This window comes from Alligator sinensis, unplaced genomic scaffold (assembly GCF_000455745.1).
Source record: "Alligator sinensis unplaced genomic scaffold, ASM45574v1 scaffold572_1, whole genome shotgun sequence".
In the NCBI taxonomy this organism is placed as follows: domain Eukaryota; kingdom Metazoa; phylum Chordata; order Crocodylia; family Alligatoridae; genus Alligator; species Alligator sinensis.
The window spans coordinates 1,640,202-1,657,135 of NW_005842288.1; the positions used below are offsets into that span (position 1 = coordinate 1,640,202).

General features: G+C 46.8%; 1 protein-coding gene across 1 annotated transcript in view; it reads right to left on the minus strand.

The window, feature by feature from the left end:
• Positions 1–16,572, minus strand: part of ST6GAL1 (ST6 beta-galactoside alpha-2,6-sialyltransferase 1) — a 175,512-nt gene extending 158,940 nt beyond the window's left edge. Inside the window, 4 exon segments of the mRNA XM_025209396.1 lie at positions 8,534–8,693; positions 15,051–15,473; positions 16,003–16,116; positions 16,459–16,572. The gene's annotated coding sequence lies outside the window, so the exon portion shown is untranslated.
• Between the last annotated feature and the right edge of the window lie 362 nt (positions 16,573–16,934).

Sequence of the window (16,934 nt, forward strand, 5' to 3'; positions counted from 1 at the left end):
AAGGGAAGTGGGATGGCAGAGGATCTCCAAAACAGCAGGAAGAGAGAAAAAAAAATAAGCAATTTCCTTAAAGACACAGAATCAACATCAAGATACCAATTAAACCAAGAAACAGAAGTTATTTTCCAAGAGAAATGGAGTCAGTGTTTCCTGCAACACTTTATCTTTAATATACCTGGTAGGCAGTCATCTGGGCCAGATAAGTCATAGGCCCTAATACGCAAAACATTCTAGCAGATACCTGATGTTATGCACATGAACAGCATAGCACAGGGGTAAGCAAAATCCGGCCCACAGAGGGGCTTTGTCTGGCCTGGAGCAGGTCCTTTGGTCCCACCTAGTCCAGGTACCACCTGGCCGTGGTGCATCCTCCCACCCCTGGGCACGCATGGCAGGACTGCTTTTCTAGGCAGTCCAGATGGCAGCAGCTCCTTTTGGCTGCTGCCACCACTGCCCCAGCCATGCAGTACTTGCGGGGAACCAACCTATGCAGACCCAACCCAGCATGCCCCGCACCTACTCTGGACTCACCTGCCCAGACTGAGCAGCAGCAGCAGGAGTAGTTAGGCAGAAACTGTTCCTTGGTGTAGATGGAAAACAGCTCCTCTCCCGCACCACTGCCAGCACTTCCTGGTGCAGCCAGCAGAGCCCAAGCCACACCAGGCTACCCTGCATCTCCAGTGCCATCACCGCCATCTCTGGGCTGCCAAGTGGGGCAGCGGTGACAGCCCACTGCTGGGCAGCCCAGAGGTAGCAGTGATAGCATTGGAGACACAGGGCAGCCTGGAGCAGTGTGGGCTCCTCTGGCTGCACCAGGAAGTGCCAGCTGCGGTGAGGGGGAGGGGCCACTTTTCCCCCTATGCTGAGCAACAGTTTCTGCCCAGCCACTGCTACTGCCACTGCTCAGCCTGGGCGGGTGAATCCAGAGCAGGCACAGGGTGCTGGAAGGAGCTGCCGCCATCTGGGCTGCCTAGAAAGGCAGTCCCATTGCAGAGCCGCCCCAGCCCTGCTGTGTGCCCAGGGGTGGCAGGACACACCACGGCTGGGTGGTGCAGAACAGGTGTGGGGCACACTGGGGCGGTGGCAGGGAGGTGCCACAGGGCCTACAGGTTCCAGGCTGCTGTGGGATGGCAGCAGGTGCCAGCTGGCTCCGGGGGGGGGGGGGGGGGGGGGGGCCCCGGGGGGGGGGGTCTTGCAGAGCCCCCCCATGCAGTGTGGGCCAGTGGCAGGCAGCGAGAATCCCCATGCACACCCACCATACCCTCAAACCCTCTCTCAGAAACCCCACAACCACACCCTCCCCTACCCACAATCACACCCCACAGATTGCACCCATCCACACCCTCCCCCATGCCCCAACACCTCTGGGGGAGCCCCACTCACTGCTACGTGCACACACCTCATTACACACACGCATCCACACAAACACCCCCAGCTTTCCTCCATCCTCTACACACTCCACAGCCCCCCCACAAACCCCATACCCACCCATGCACCCCTCCACACCCCCCACAATATACAAGCGTAAGACTTCATTTTGAACTATTATGCAATCCCCTATACATACACAATGCAAGTACACACAAATCAGGACAATTAAAAAAAAATTAATTAAAATACATTATTATGGATGTTTGATTTTTAGTATCTAATAATTTGGGTTTTTTTCCAGTTTCAAGGTGGCAAACCCCCTTCCCAAAAGGATTACTTCTGGGGGGGGGTGGGTAAAGGGAGGGACTTCTGCTCCTAAGATGGTGACCAGGGGGCAGGACACCTGTTAAGGGATGGGGCTACCCTTGCAGCCCTGGGCAGCTCATCAAAACTCGTTCATCAGCCTTCCAGCCAAAATAATTGCCCTCCCCTAGCATAGCAGCTTCTCATAAGGCTACTTGGGAGCTTCAGTTGGTTTCTGGTGGAGTCATCCTTGGTACCAAATAGAGAGGATGTAACCCTGGCTTCTCAAATCACTTCCTACTCCAAAGATACTGTGGAGGAAGATGTTGGGGAAGGGGAGGGATAACAGGGACATCAGTGTGGGGAATGTAGTTCAGGAGAGGGCAAAGGACAATATCAAGTACAATGCACAAAGCAATAACACAAGAGGACTCCATGCTTATTGCACTAAGTTGGTGCTTTTTAAAGCAACTCTGTGGAGGGCTGCTCCAGCTGTCAAATAGCATTTTAGTCATACACAAAAACTGACTTCCTCTTGCAATGTCCATATGTCTCCTTCTTGCATCCTGTGTCCTTGTGATAAATAATTCATTATAATTCTGGTTGAGGTGGAACAACTGAATGCAGGAGCTATAGCAACAGACTTTGGATAACCTGTAGCTGAGAATAGGGGGCACACAGAAGATTTCCAGGACACCAAAACGTCCTGTCTTGTTCAAGAAAATCTGTCTAAATGGCCTGCCTTAAGAAGAGAGCAAAGTCTGCCATTTGTAAGAAAAAATCCCATCTATGGAGATAAAGGTAGACAGGTACAATGTGCCAAATGCCAGTGTGGCTGAGGCCAGCTCAAAACTCAGAAGCCAGCAACTTTCAGTCCCTGAGAAGAAAGCTGACCTGTGTAAATATAAATACACACATGCCAAGAACCAAGCCTCAGCTGCACCAGTGAACATGTTAAAGGTTGTACACCTGACACAAAAATTCCATGTAAAAAATGCCTATGAGGTCCTTACAAACAGATACAAACCACCGAACCACAGTAGGTCAAAGTAATCTGGAAGCAAAATTCAAAAGAAAAATGAGAAAAGCTTTAATAAATCATATGTATTCCTAATACACACTCTGGTCAAATATCAAGTGACATCAGATTTGCCACAAAAATGTAGACAAAGCATCCAGCAGAGCAGTTTCTTCACTACTGAAAAACCAGCTGCAAACTATCTGCAACTCCTAGAAAGAAAATGAAAGATTTGATACTGGCCTGCCTGCATGTAAGGAGAACTCTCCAGATTAAAACCCAGAGAACTGCATGACACTAATCTATGTAGTCATTGGCAACATGTAGGGGGGCACATGGGTACACATGCACCCCCTGAGATTGTTAGTGCACCCCCTGAGACTGGCCACTGCCGCTGGTGCTGGTGGCACCTGTGGGTAGTCACTGATCACCACTGGCCGTCACTGACACTGCTGGTGGCATCTGTGGGTGGTTGCCAACTGCTGGTTGGTGCTCGCCCCCATCCCCCCGCTGCCAACACCACTACAGTCACCTGTGAACAGTCCCTGCTCAGCCCGTCCCCACTGCCAACATCAGCACAGCCACCTGCAGGAGCTCCCTGCTTGCTGCCACCACACCCCCGCCACCTGCAGGTGGTTGCCGTGCCCCCTCCCCCCCAAGCCTCAGGAGGCACGAGGTGTTCATGCACACAGTTATGGACCCACTGTTGTACAGCATTTCCATGATCCAGCAGAAATTTTCAAAAGCACCAATTAGTGATGCTACAGACATTATTCTCTTCTGGCAAACATAAAAAGAATGTAAGCCAAACAAACAGCAACAAAGCCCAGAAATACAGAATGCTTCCAGAATAAATAGACAACAACCCGATTAGAAAACCTGACAAAACAAGACAAGAGAATCCAAATGTCAATGACAAGGAGAAACTTCCTTAAAAACAACCTATGCTCCTGTACACTCCAGTCATGCTGCAAGAAGTAAAGAAAACTTCAAGCTTATTCAGGACAGTAAAACCCAGAAATGTATGTGGCCCAGCCAATGTGTTCTACACAATGCAGAAACATGACAGACTGATGAAGCCCTTCCACAATTATTTACTGAACCTTCCACTCTAGAATTCTCTTTAAGGCTAAGTACAGACAGTCAAAAAGTCCAAGGCTGAATCAATTCAGTCTTTGCAGGTTAGTCTAAACTGCATAGATCTAATTGAAGCCAAAGTGAACAGACATTTACCTTTGATTCAGGAAATTCAGCCACAATCCAGGGGGTGATAGAGCATGGCTATCTGACTCTGTGTTCACTTCCTCTTCCTGCTTCCAGGTGCCTCTGGGATTTGTAGTCCACAGTTGCTACCAGCAGTAAGTTTGAGTGGGGGAAGGGGTGTTTAACCTCCCTTGCTGGCCCAAGCCTGGGCTGCATCCGCAGCCAGGCTCCCCCCCCTTGTCTACCAGCCCTCACTACTCCAGCTGGGGTGCAGAGAGGCAGGGCCAGCCCTGCTCTCTGGAGCAGACAGCATATGCCTCGGGCTGCAAGGCATACTGGGATCCTGGCAAACTGTGATTTAACTTGAACCATGAAGGGGTCTGGGACAGAAGTTTTTTAAACCAGTATAATGTATGCATTGTGTTATGCAATGCATTGTGTGCACTAACAAAGTAATGAGTGTGTGACAGAAAGGGAGCAACCTTGTGGAATCCTGCTGACTGACCATGGACTACAAATCCCAGAGGCAGCTGGAAGCAAGAAGAGGAAGTGACAAGAAACCCTGCACAGCCCTGCTACTGGACTGCAAATCCCAGAAGGTCTTGGGGACAGGAGAAAAAGGGGCTATGGTGGCTGCTGTGAGATGGACTAAAGGAGAGGGAAGCCTCTGCACAATGTAGATGAGCCACAGACTAACTGCACATGATCCCCAACCTACAGACCTGCACAGAGCAACTCTGGACTAAAAACTGGTTCTTGGGGACATCTCTGGAGGTGGGCAGAAGACCATATGTGCCAAATGTATGTACCCCAGCAGTACTGACCACTGTCTGTTTAACTTGCCCTCTAAGTGTATGTTGTTATATTTTGGATGCCTATGTACTTGTCCCTTCCTATTGGCCTATGATCCTAACCCTTAGGACACTCAATATAAAGTAAATCCCTCATCAGCTGTAGTGATGTGCCTGACACTGCAGGGGTTTGTTGCACCAGTTTGACCCAAATCAGTTAAGTCTGCTACTACATTCATCCAGGTTTATCTTAAACCAGTTTCAGAATGGCTGAAATTGGTTTATGTGCACTAAGCTTCTGTTCTGTTACAAGTCGAAACCAGTTTCTGATCACTTAAACCTGTTTGTATGTAACTTCTGACCCTAACCTAAGATAGTATCCAACTAACTGTTACAGAGACATGACCAAGCACTAAAGAGGTATGAACAGTATCATCAGCAAACAAATTCTGTAGCACCTCAAAAGGGAGAAGGACACAGAGTAGTGGAACAGTGGGGTCCATCAAGGCCAAATTGGATTCCTCTTGGAAAACACACTGCTGACACCATCTTAACTCTCTGGACACTACTTGACAACAAATATGAAGACACCTGTCTACTTTAGAGTTCAAGAAAACTTTTGACTCAGTTTGGCAACTTGAACTGAACCTTGGAGTACTACAAAATGGAACTGGTGGAAAACTAAGCCAAATGCAGGATGAAACAACAGGCAAAGAGATACATTGACACAAGAAAGGGAAATAAAATAAGGGCGACCTACTTCAGTGTAATATCAGCAATTGATACACTTTCTTGGAATAACCATCAGACTTGGGACTTCTATGAAATGCTTACAGCTGTAAAATGTCCACTGTGCATTGAGGATGTGGCAATACTACCACCTCCTTTACATGGTATTTCCAGAGACACATACAATATATAGAAGCCACACAGAAAGTGTGCCCTGCCTCTTGCAGGGACTGTGACAGAACCAAACACAGCAGTAATACAACTATGCAGTACAGATAAGGAAGCTGCTGAAGAGTATGCAGATTCCTTGCTTTTTATACCTGTTTAATAATGTTTCTAATAGTACAGCCAGGACAGTCCAGGAAACGTGCAAGAACCAACATTTATTTGATGGTATCTTTTGCTGGACTGATTTTATATAGTTTTATTTATGCAATTCACAGCAATTATTCAATTTTCTCACCCCTTGGATTACTGTACTTGCAGGTCCTTCATCACTAGACACCAAGCAACCACTACACAATGATGTTTATCCACTAAGAAAGTCTGTGGGTTTCTCCCAGGAGAGGTACATGGGATCAGGAACTCCCTCAGTGCTTAAGTTGGTTTGAGCTGTTGTATAGAACTTTTTGGATCCCAAGTGTGGTTTTCCTTTGATGGCACCCTCTTAGCAACCCTTTTTTCCTGTGTATTCTGGGCCATATCCTTTATTTTCACTGACAAGCATAGGCAACATGTGGGGGGGGGGGCACAAGGGGGCATGTGCTCCCCCCCACCCCCAACAGGGTCACGCCTGCCACCAATGTTGCCCGCAGCATCTACAGGAGCTCACTAGCTGTGGCCCTACTGCTGGCAGCGTTTGCAGGAGCTGCTCACGCCCCCCCAGACTCAGGAGCCACCAGTTGTCTCTGCTGACAAGGGTTATTTTTATTGCCTTTCTTTTTAGCTGTACAAAATTAACAGAGCTAAGGGGAAACAAACTGAAGCCTGCTTCTTCTTGCAGACATAATTCACTTGTGCAATTCATTTGAATGTTACATTCATATGATCACTGATTACAATAATTACTGGAAGTGATAAAAGCTCTGCAGGCTGAATAAAGTGATTACTGGTGATGAGGCAAGAACAGGAATGAGCCCTAACTTGACTCTCAAAGCAGATAGAGAACATATTGCACTTGGAAACTACTGAAGGTAGTGCAATTCAGGGTTTAATGGCAGCATATATAGGACATACCCACGCTACCTCTTATCTAGACAGGAATACAGGATAACATAGGACCACAGGCTTTAGTGCAAACTATATAAACCCACCTGGGCCCTAGATATGTAAATCAGGCTTCTAGCCATGTTACCAGGTCTTCATTGCTACTGTTAGCCAAACTAGCTACACTGAAACTAGGCTCTGCTTCATAGTTATATAGTACTATAGAATTTGATAGGATTTGACATTACTGTAAAATGCCCAAGGAAGGAGAGAAGAATAGCTTTTTTGACTTTTCGATTATAATTCAGCGAACTCGCACTTTAGAAGCCATAAAAGGTTGTGGGGCTGACCATACCTATTCAATTCTCCCCTCCTGTTGCACTTATTGGCTGCTGGACTTATGAAGAAGAAAGCTCAGCAGTTGGAGACTGACTAGGGAAGAGGGCAGAAAGGTTGTGCACAATGGAAGCAAGATACCTGGCAGACTAAGAACTGGCTCCAAACTTTGTCCTGCCAGGGGCTTTGTCTAGCTACTGCTGAAAAGAGCAGGTGGTGAAGCAGCTGGGGAGGATGTTGTCTCTTGGACTGCCTGTAAAAAAAAAAAAAGAGGCCTAAAGATTGAATTCAGAGAAGCTGAGAAGCCACTGACAGCAGGCTTTGGGAGGGAAGGCTGTACTCTTGAAAGAGAGGAACCTGGTAGCTAGAAGCTAGATGATACCTTCAAGAACTACTGGCTATTATCTTAAATGGGGGGGGAGACACAGTGAGAAAGCCTGGCTTGTAAATAAACCCAAGGGAGCAGGAAGGCAACTGATGGTAAGAAAGAGAATCCAAGGCAGGTTCACCTCATAATCCCTTAACAGTATTGGGGTGACAGGGAATGACAGTAAGATGTTACATGGATGATAACCAAGGACCAAAAGTGAGCTGTGCAGAAATTAGATTAGGTCAAAATGAAAGTGTGTATATATTAAATACCAGCCCTTGCTTGATGAGTCCCTTGCTTTGATGAATAATGAAGTGATCCTGCCCATCAACCAATGGATCATTCAGGATGAAAGTGCAGTGTCCCTACGCTCCTTACAAAGAGCAGAGAAGGGAAATCTTCTTTCTTCTGTTGGCAACTTGATGAGAGTTCAAAGAGACTTGGTGGCCGATTTGATCATCCTTGCCCTCCTCAAGCTGCAAGTGGGCCAGAAACCCTTTCTGCCCTGGAGTTTTTCTTCAAAAGCAATTGAGCCACAAGGCTTCTCCTATTTCAATCCTGGGTATACCTGAAGACATTTCAAACTAAATATCCAACTCTGATCTATGAATCTATATTCTTTAAGGGTGACTCCTCTGGCCACAGAGAAGAGGCTGTTTTTATTCAGCCACCCAACCCTCCTGAGCACCAAGTAATCAGAGTATGTTTAATTACTGGCAACAAAAAATCCCAGCTTCATGACATAAAAGTAACTAATTGTAGAGTTACAATGGTAACACTGTAGCCTGAGAAAGAAATGACTCTCTAGTCATTTCCATTAAATGCTAGGATTGGCTCTGCCAATGGACATCTGTGACAATGCAAGAATGACTAAGAAACTGTAAGACATAGATGGCGGACGCTCAGATTTGTGCATGATTATGAGCCACACTTCTGCTTTATGTAGTCTTTCAATTCATTTTCATTTCACTTCTGCAATTATACTGCCCAAAAGCAGTTGTAGTGTATGTCCAAGGAAAGCAGCCTCTTTAGTGTTGTTAGAAGAAAGTACATCATTTCTGACTAGGGCAAGATTTTTTGCACTGAACTTCCAGAGTTAAAAAAAAAAAAACAAAAACCAACCAACAACAATAGCCCCCCACAAAAATAGTAAGAGCAGTTATTAGGACTTTCATATTACGATCCTGGTAAATAACATTTCCTCACATGTTCTGTTGTCAGGTTCCTCTTGCATAAAGCAGTCAGCTTTTTAGGGTATGTCAACAAAAGTCTCAAGTGAGTCTGTTTTCAGCTTAGTCTCTTCCAGCTTCATTACCAGAAACCAACAACATTAAGAGACTTCCTTGTTTTCTTCTCCATTGTGTCCCTGTGCAAAGATAAGGCAGCAATACAGTAAATAGTACAACTATCATTAATGCTTAGCAGTCATATTGTGCATTTCATCCCCAGGACATGGAGCATGTTGTAAAAATGGGCAAGCCCCACTCTCCTGCTCCATCCAAAGGATGAAGAAACAGATACAGAACATTATATTCACATAAAGGGTCAGAGTCAAGAAAAGAATCCAGTCCCCTTGATTCCTAATTCTGTTCTCTACCTGCTAAATGTCCTAAGCTTGCTGCCATGGTATTCTAGTTGTATAGATGGTATGGTCACCTGTTCACCACAATCCAGTGCGGAGTGTTAGTAGGGAAGCAAGTTATTTTTTGGGACAATAAATGGACTCAGTCTTCTACCCAGGAAATGAGATGTGAAAATGCATGACAATGACGACAGTACCATAGCTAGAATAATATTACCCTGCCAGGATAACTGAACACAGTGAAAAGTGAATGTGATAATTTTCCTGATGCCCTTTGAAAATAATAAGCAAGCAACGTAGTGCAAGGCCAACTCATGACTAGGCAACAAGAAGTCAAAGCACTGGGCCTCAATGGGCCACTGAGACATCCAAGGTTGAAGATTGGCTTTGGCTCCTAGGTCCAACAGGTATAGACAATAGAGGAGAGTTCTGTGCTCAGCTCAAGTGTTCAAGCTGCTATTGGAGCACTAGGAACAGTTTATCTGCAGACTTCATTTCTGCTCAAGAGAGAGAGTGTCAGAGTGACAAGTTCTTACCAATGCATTCTCTGAGGCATGGCCTCTAGGAGGAGCAGGAGACTGGCAAATCCCTCTTGTGATTCACTGTAAATGGGAGTTGAAAACTAGAAGAAACTTCCCGGATTACAGAGAAACCGTTAAAGCATCAGGCTATTTGGCCAGGAACACAGCACACAAGGTGGAGCACAGAAACAGGGGCAAGAATGGCAGACTCATTTGTGCACCTCCTGGGTTTGGGGGCTGCTCACTTTCAGCATGTACTCGGGAATATGTTTGAGCAGCTGCTATTGTTTATAGCAGCCCTTTACAGCTGCCTATCAGCTACAATAGACCAGGACAACTGGAGCACAAAACTCACTTGCCCAGAGCAGGGCAGAGCTTTCACCACACCATTATGTGATAGCTGCACAGGGCTGCCCTGCTCCTGAGGTACAGAAATTCTTTTTCTGCTCTGGTTACAACCTTACCACCCAACCTAGTGCAGAACTTCCTGGGAATTGGTAAAGAAAACTATACAGAAAATGAGAATCCTTAGACCTGCTGTGGATCCATCTATTTACTCACAGTGGGTTAGGTCCAAGGCCACTGAGATCAATGGGAACCTTGCAATTGTCCTCAGTGGGCTTTAGGTCATACCCTGTCCCAGTAGTTTTCCTAATAATTCCATAGAGGAGCCAGCATTAGTATCAGCCTCTCATTTGTTAGTGACTACAACATTGTAATTACTACTAAATGGATAGACACATAAAAAGATTCCCCAGTAGGGTGTGGTCATACAACCTCCAGGCTATCCTGTTCTGGCAATCTTCACCCCTCCTGGGGTGCTGTCTCCTTCCAGCCCTAATCTTTGCCCCTCTTGGGCTACAGACCTCCAGGCCTCCCTTCCCTGGCTCAATCTTGCCATGAGCAGCCCTGGTCCCAGCTCAGCCCCTGCTCCATCTAGGCTTGCCCTCATCCCTTCTCTTGGAGCCCCAGACCCCTCATCAGGTCTCACACACTTGGCCCCTCTCTCTGGGGTTACCTGGACCCCTCAATAGGTCCCATATTCTTGGCCCCTTTTTCTGGGCTCACCAGACCCCCTCAATAGATCCCATATTTACAGCCCCTCTCTCTGGGCTCCAGACCCTTTCTTGGGTCCCCAGGAACCTCATTCATCCCTTTACCTTTCCAAACCTCCAAACTGCTTTAGGTGTTACCCTCCATGCTGACTTTCTGGAGCTGCAGCCATCCTACTCAGGTAGTATTTTCTCAACAGGCTCCAAGATCTTACTGCCAGCTTTGCTCAGCACTTGGGTTTATATCTGCCTTAAGCCCAGCCTTCCTGTTGGGTCAAATGACTCCCTCCAATCAGCCCGAGTCACCACCTGCAGGCTCCCTGGGTCAGTTGACCCTGTAATCAGCTCTGGCCCCCCCCTGCAGACTACTACTCTGGCTGCATCTCCCCTTAAAGTAGCAGGCACCCTATGCATACTGCCCCATTTACCTCTTTTTATATAAAACTAGGTAACATATATATTAATGAGGGACACAGATCCAGGGGAGGGGTGTTCACTTTTGCTGCTGTCTTTGAAGTCAGTGGGAGTTCTTTTATTGGCTTCAGGTGGGGTCTATATACAGTTTCTGTCTCTGAATTTCCATTTCACTGTGCTTTTCCCTCGTGAATAGACTTTGGCATAAATTCTCTAACTTCTCCTTTGCAACTGAGGAAGTATGTCTGCTCCTGGTTCTTATCACACCTGAAATATGCTTTGTGGCCCTTCTGGAGAGTCACCTTTGTGGTCCTCCAGAAATTGCATCAGCAGCCTACTTAGGGCACCCACATACAGGATCTAAAACAACACAAGAAAACAAAGCATTTCTGTTAATTGGATCCAGATACTTGTACCTGTATAGAAGAAAATCAACATGGAAAATGTTGTTTCCTGCTTTTGCTGCTCTATGAACCTAAGAAATTCAGAAAGAGGCAGCGGTGATAAAAGAAGAATGTGGGGATATTGCCCTTCTAAAAGAAGTAGGAAGGAACATTCCTAGTTCCTTCTTGAAGGTTGTGAAGCAAGAGAATTGGCCCAAATGGAGAATCTTATGGGACTAGGTCTCCAGCACAGAGTGGAGCAAGGCCTACTTAGAAGAGAAGGAAAGGAAATGTCAGGTGTAAGAGCTACAGGAACCTGAATAGGCAGGCAAGGGCCCATGTAAACTTTGTCCATTTGTTCATACAAAGCAACTTGGGATTCAGTATTGGGACTGTGACATAGATATGTCCATTTACATCTAATTCATCTCACTGAGTGCCTGAAATAGGGTGACAGACTTTATTGACATCCTTTTACGTTAGAAAAATCCTACAAAGGAACAGTAAAAGGGCTTCTCTTTCTTCCTTCAGTTCCTTCTGTCTGAGGATCTGGCTCACAGCAACCTCTGCTCTTGCTTTTTGTTGCTGCTTCCCACTTCTTCATTAGGCTCTTTTCATTTCATCCCTTCTCTACTGTCTGCTGACTAGGGCTATGTGAAGCTTCTCCAGCTGTTTCGTTTTAACTTGTTTTGAGCTCAAAACAGTGAAATTGAAATGAAATGAAGGGCTTCAAAACAGCCTAAAAATGAAATAAAGCCAGTCAAAATGTTTCAAAAGTTTGAAATATGTCAAATTTTGAAGCCGCCAGACAGGTGGTAGGAGGCAGGGGAGAGCCAGGGCTGCGCTCTGAGCAGCTCCACAGTCCTATGTAGCTCAGCCCAGTGGGGAGTGCATCCCTGGCTCTCCCCGCCTCCCGCTGCTGGGCTGTGCTCCGTGGGGCTGGCGGAGCCAACTGGAGGACAGCGCAGGCTCTGCCCACCTCCTGCTGCTGGGCTGCTCTCCGATCAGCTTCGCCAGCCCCATGGAGCTCATCCCGGTGGTAAAAGGTGGGCAGAGCCAGTGCTGCGCTCTGCCTCCCACTACCAGGCTGAGTTCCACGGGGCTGCAAGCTGCTGGGAGCTGAGTCCGGTGTGGGGAAGCGCCTCCTACCACCAGGCTCAGCTCCCAGCAACTCACAGTGCTGGAGAACTGAGCCTGGTTGGGGGAAGTGCCTCCTGCCACTGGGCTCCATTCCCAGCTCTGGGGAATTCAGCCCGGCTGGGGGAAGCACTTCTCCTAGCCGAGCTCGATTCCCAGCGCTGGGAACAGAGCCCAGCAGTGGGAGGAACTTCCCCCAGCTGGGCTGAGTTCCCCAGCACTGCAAGCCGCTGTGAACTGAGCCCGGTGGCGGCCAGGCTGAGTTCCCCAGTGCTGGGTCCCAGGCAGCAGGAGCAGCCTCGTGTCATCTGGCAGGCAGATCAGGGGCCCACCTGCCCCTCTGGGGAGAGCTGCAGGGACTCTGCTGGACTCCTCCCAGGGGTGCAGGCCCCTGAACCACCTGCTGGATCACTGTACGCTGCTCCTGCTCTCCAGCTCCTGCTTGTCAGCAGCTTGAGGTGCAGTTTCCTAGAAACCCCTGCACCTATTTCCTTGAATCTTGGCAGGCTTCATGCCCTCAGAAGGGGCTACCATCTTGGCAAGTTTCATCAGAATCAGGCAAGAAATGACAAATTTATAGGCCATTTTGTGGTTCCCCATTATAGCCTATGGGCAAAATGTTGAAATAGCATTGAAACAGTGAAACCATTTCGACGAAATGGAACAGAACAGTGCTTTCTAAATGAAACGAAACTCAAAACGAAATACCGTTCCATCAAAACATCAAAATGGAAGTAGAAGCAGAACACTGCTGTTTCGCACAGCCCTATGGCTGACCTCCTGAACCCCTTCCTGGTTAACTCACCTACAGTCAGGAATAGATATAACAGTTTTATGCAAAGGAAATTTTAATCTGAGGGGCGAAAAAAACAAAACACAAAAAAGGTGCCTAACAGTGAGATCTGTTCAAGTGTGGAATATTCTTCCCATGGGAAGCAATGGGGGCTAGGTCATTTAACAAGAATACGAACAAAGCACTGCACAGTCAGTGCCCCCAGGAATCACTTTGACCAGATCCTAGGTTCTTCCCATATATACTTTTTATCTGAGGCAAGAAAGGTTGGAACAGCTTGTGCCTCATCAGCAAAGGATGGAATTTCACTCCAGAGTTGGCAGGAATCTCATCAGTGGGTCACTTGATCATTGCCCTTTGTTTAAACTGTTAGGAAAAAGACTAACTAGTGCGCAATCACAACTCTGTCAAACTTCATTGTGGTAGTGCAATCAGGTAGGAAGTCACTGGTGAAAGGGTCCAGTTCTTTGCCGAACTTTGGGACTGAAGAGTCAGCTTTCCTAATGCTAGTAGTCAAGGAGATATAGTCAATCATCATCAATAACATAATAAGAGTAATAATAATTAAAATTGTATTGTCTTTTATAGTAGGTCATCCTGAGCCTTTTTGGGAAAGTGTATATAAACATGATTGTGGTTGTTAAATACATCATCATCAATAATATCACGATATTACTACATTATTAGGTTATTATTATTACTACTAGTAAGCATAATAATCATAACACCATCACCAACCACAGTATCAATGACCACAATAACAACAATAGCTACAATCACAACAATTCTGTCTATGCTACCTTCCCAAACCAGGCTCAGGGCAGTTTGCAATAAAAGGGAAAATAATATAAGCACCAGATTAAATAGTAAACAAGATATATAAGCTATATAACAAAACAACCTCTCCGAACAATAGCTCGACTTAACCTTGCTTGCTAAACACCTGCCAGAATCAAAAGGTCTTGCAGCTCTTTCAAAAGGTGTCTAAGCTCAGGTTCTTGTGAGAAGCAAGTAGGAGGGAGTTTCGGAGTGATGGAAATGCTACTGAGAATGAACTCTAAGCTCTCTTGTGTTTTCACCAAGCAAATTTGATGCATATGGTACTTGCAGAAGGTTGTCTCAGCTGTCTTGAGGGATACTACCATACCTTGGGCATGAGATAGCTATCCTAGTCTGTCACTAATCTGGGGGCGTTTAGGCAGTCTGTGGGGTCTCCTCCTATGAAATTTGGCAAGGAGAAAAACCTCAGGCAAAACAGAATACTAAAATACTGCAAAACTGAAGCACACCCTGCAGTGGCGGATTTACAGTTAGTGGGGCCCTGTGTGCAGCTTCATGTTCAGGCAGTGGTGTACTGTTGGCCCCCGGTGCCTGGATGATCCAAGCAGGGTGTGGGGGCCCATGTCCTGCCCCACGGCACATCCATGGGGGAATCAGCATGGCACAGCGGCCACAGGGGCGGCATGGTGGCTGGAATGTCAGTCTGGAATGGCTGAAGAAGCCCACAACCCGCCAGGCGAGAGGGAGGGCCACAAACAAAACGCGGGAGGTGCCCTGGCTATGGCCCCGCCAGGCAGCAGTGGTGTCGGCAGCAAGGCCCCCTGTTGTTGGGGTCCCTGTGCCACCGCACGGTTTGTTTCGTGGCAAATCTGCCACTGATACCCTGGGCTGCTTGAACCCCCAGTATGGGCGGGCTGTGCCAGCTGCAATCCTGGGCAGTCAGCATGGCAAGCTGCTGTAGGGCCATAGGCCCTAGAAGCCAAGGTGAGTGGGTGAGCAGGCTGAAAACCAGACAGGTTTCCAGCCTGGACTCTGTCACTGAAAATTAAAGGGTTACTTACGATCACTGAACAGGGAGCTGGGTAGCAGGTCGAGTTTGAGGCAACAGTTTGAGTCAGTTGTCTCTTTACAGGGAGAAAATAACTTTATTTGCTCTGGAGGCCAGGGACCACATTTTTGTCTTGTTTGTACAGGTGCTTCACAGGATGGGGTCCTAGGTGCTCTGGTAACAAGAGTGTAAGCCAGATCCTCAGCTGTGGCAAATCATGACAGATTTGTTGAAGTCAGTAGAGCTCATCAGATTTTTACCGACTGAGAAAACTGGTCCTGTGTACACAAAGCAAGAGGAGGGGGGCTCTGTTCAGGCTCTCAGCACAATGGTGCAGGATCAGCCTGTGGTAGGATGGGGCCACAGGGACTGTGGTACCTGCAAAATCATAGCTCCCTAGGAGGAAATTCTTGAGCTGCAACATTTCTTCTTTGAGCTGAAAATTTCAAGGTAAACAAAGGAATAGGTATAATCTTTCCAGCTGCTCAATTAATCATAAACATTATGGTTACTGACAAGCATCAGCTGCATCTAATAGTAACTTTCTGACACCCCAAAAAATTCAGCAGCCCTGCTTATAACTCCACCCAAGGACACGCCTGTGCAGCACTGATGAAGGGCAGTGATGAAGCACTAGCAGTGTGAGACTGCTGACGGATCCTTAAGTCAAGCCTGATTAAACAAGATTTACCTTGCTTTCTGGTAATATGTTCTCCTCTGAGGAAGTAAGGTTTCCAAATGCAAGACTGAGTCAGTAAAAAATTAATGCAGAGCCTCTGAAAGGGAGGACCAACCTCACCATGGAAATCCACCTAACTGTAGTCTTCTCTTCAGACTAGTTAGGCAAGCAAATTACAAAGGGAAATTTGACACTATTCAATCTCTTGATAAAACAGATAGGAGGGACCCCCCCACCCCACCTGCAAAAAAAAAGGTGAAGTCAGTGGGAAAAAAGAGATTCTCACCAGAATAAATCACACTTCACATGGTGGAGAGCCCCTTTCTGAGCCATAAGTACAGCTTTCTAAAGAATGTGGGTTGGGGTTGGTTCATCATCCCCTGCTCCAAAGGACCTATTCCTGGGAGAGAGATGTTTACAAAGCCTAAGGACAATAGCCTGCAATGTGGTAGCTTGATATGCAAAAAAAATTGTTGGTTTTTTCCTTCTAATACGGTTTCAGAGCAGCTGTATGGTTTCCTTCAGGTGACTGGTTGAAGCAAATGCCAGTCCCCAAACAACTTCTTGAAAGGGACAAAAATATACAATAATAAACATGTACACAGCGATAGATTGTTGTTCCCTCTGTCCACAGGGTATGAGATGAGGAGTAATGGTCTTAAATTGCCTCCAGGGAAATTTAAATTAGACATTATGAAAAATGTTCTTACTGTAAAGATGGTAAAGCACTAAAACAGATTACCTTGGAAGCTTGTGTAATCTCCATCAGTAAGGGTGCAGACAGAAGTACAGCACCCTGCTGTAACTGGGAAGGCTTTGCAGGAAGCGTTCTGAGGTAGAACAATCCCCTGGACCAAACAGAAGTGCGGTGTTGGTTTCAGCCTCTTCTCCCTGTAAGGCTCCAAAGTTTTTAGAATGGGAGGGATGCAAGGGAGCATAGGAAGCTCATTCTAGGGGGTCTCCAGCTGGTGCCCCGCAAGGCTACAATCCACCCACCGCATCCTCCAGCAGGGCCTGAAAAACCCCTAGACTGAACTCCCTCCACTCCCTTTCCCCACTTCCATTCTGAAAACAGCAACAGGCTGGCAGGCAGGCAGATAGAAGTTAATGAAGATGCTTTGTTTTGAAATGTCTTCATCTGACTTTTCAAGCAATGAGGGTTCAGATTTTCACCTGACCGGCCATTTTTTAAGCAGTCAGCAGCTGTGGACTTGTGCT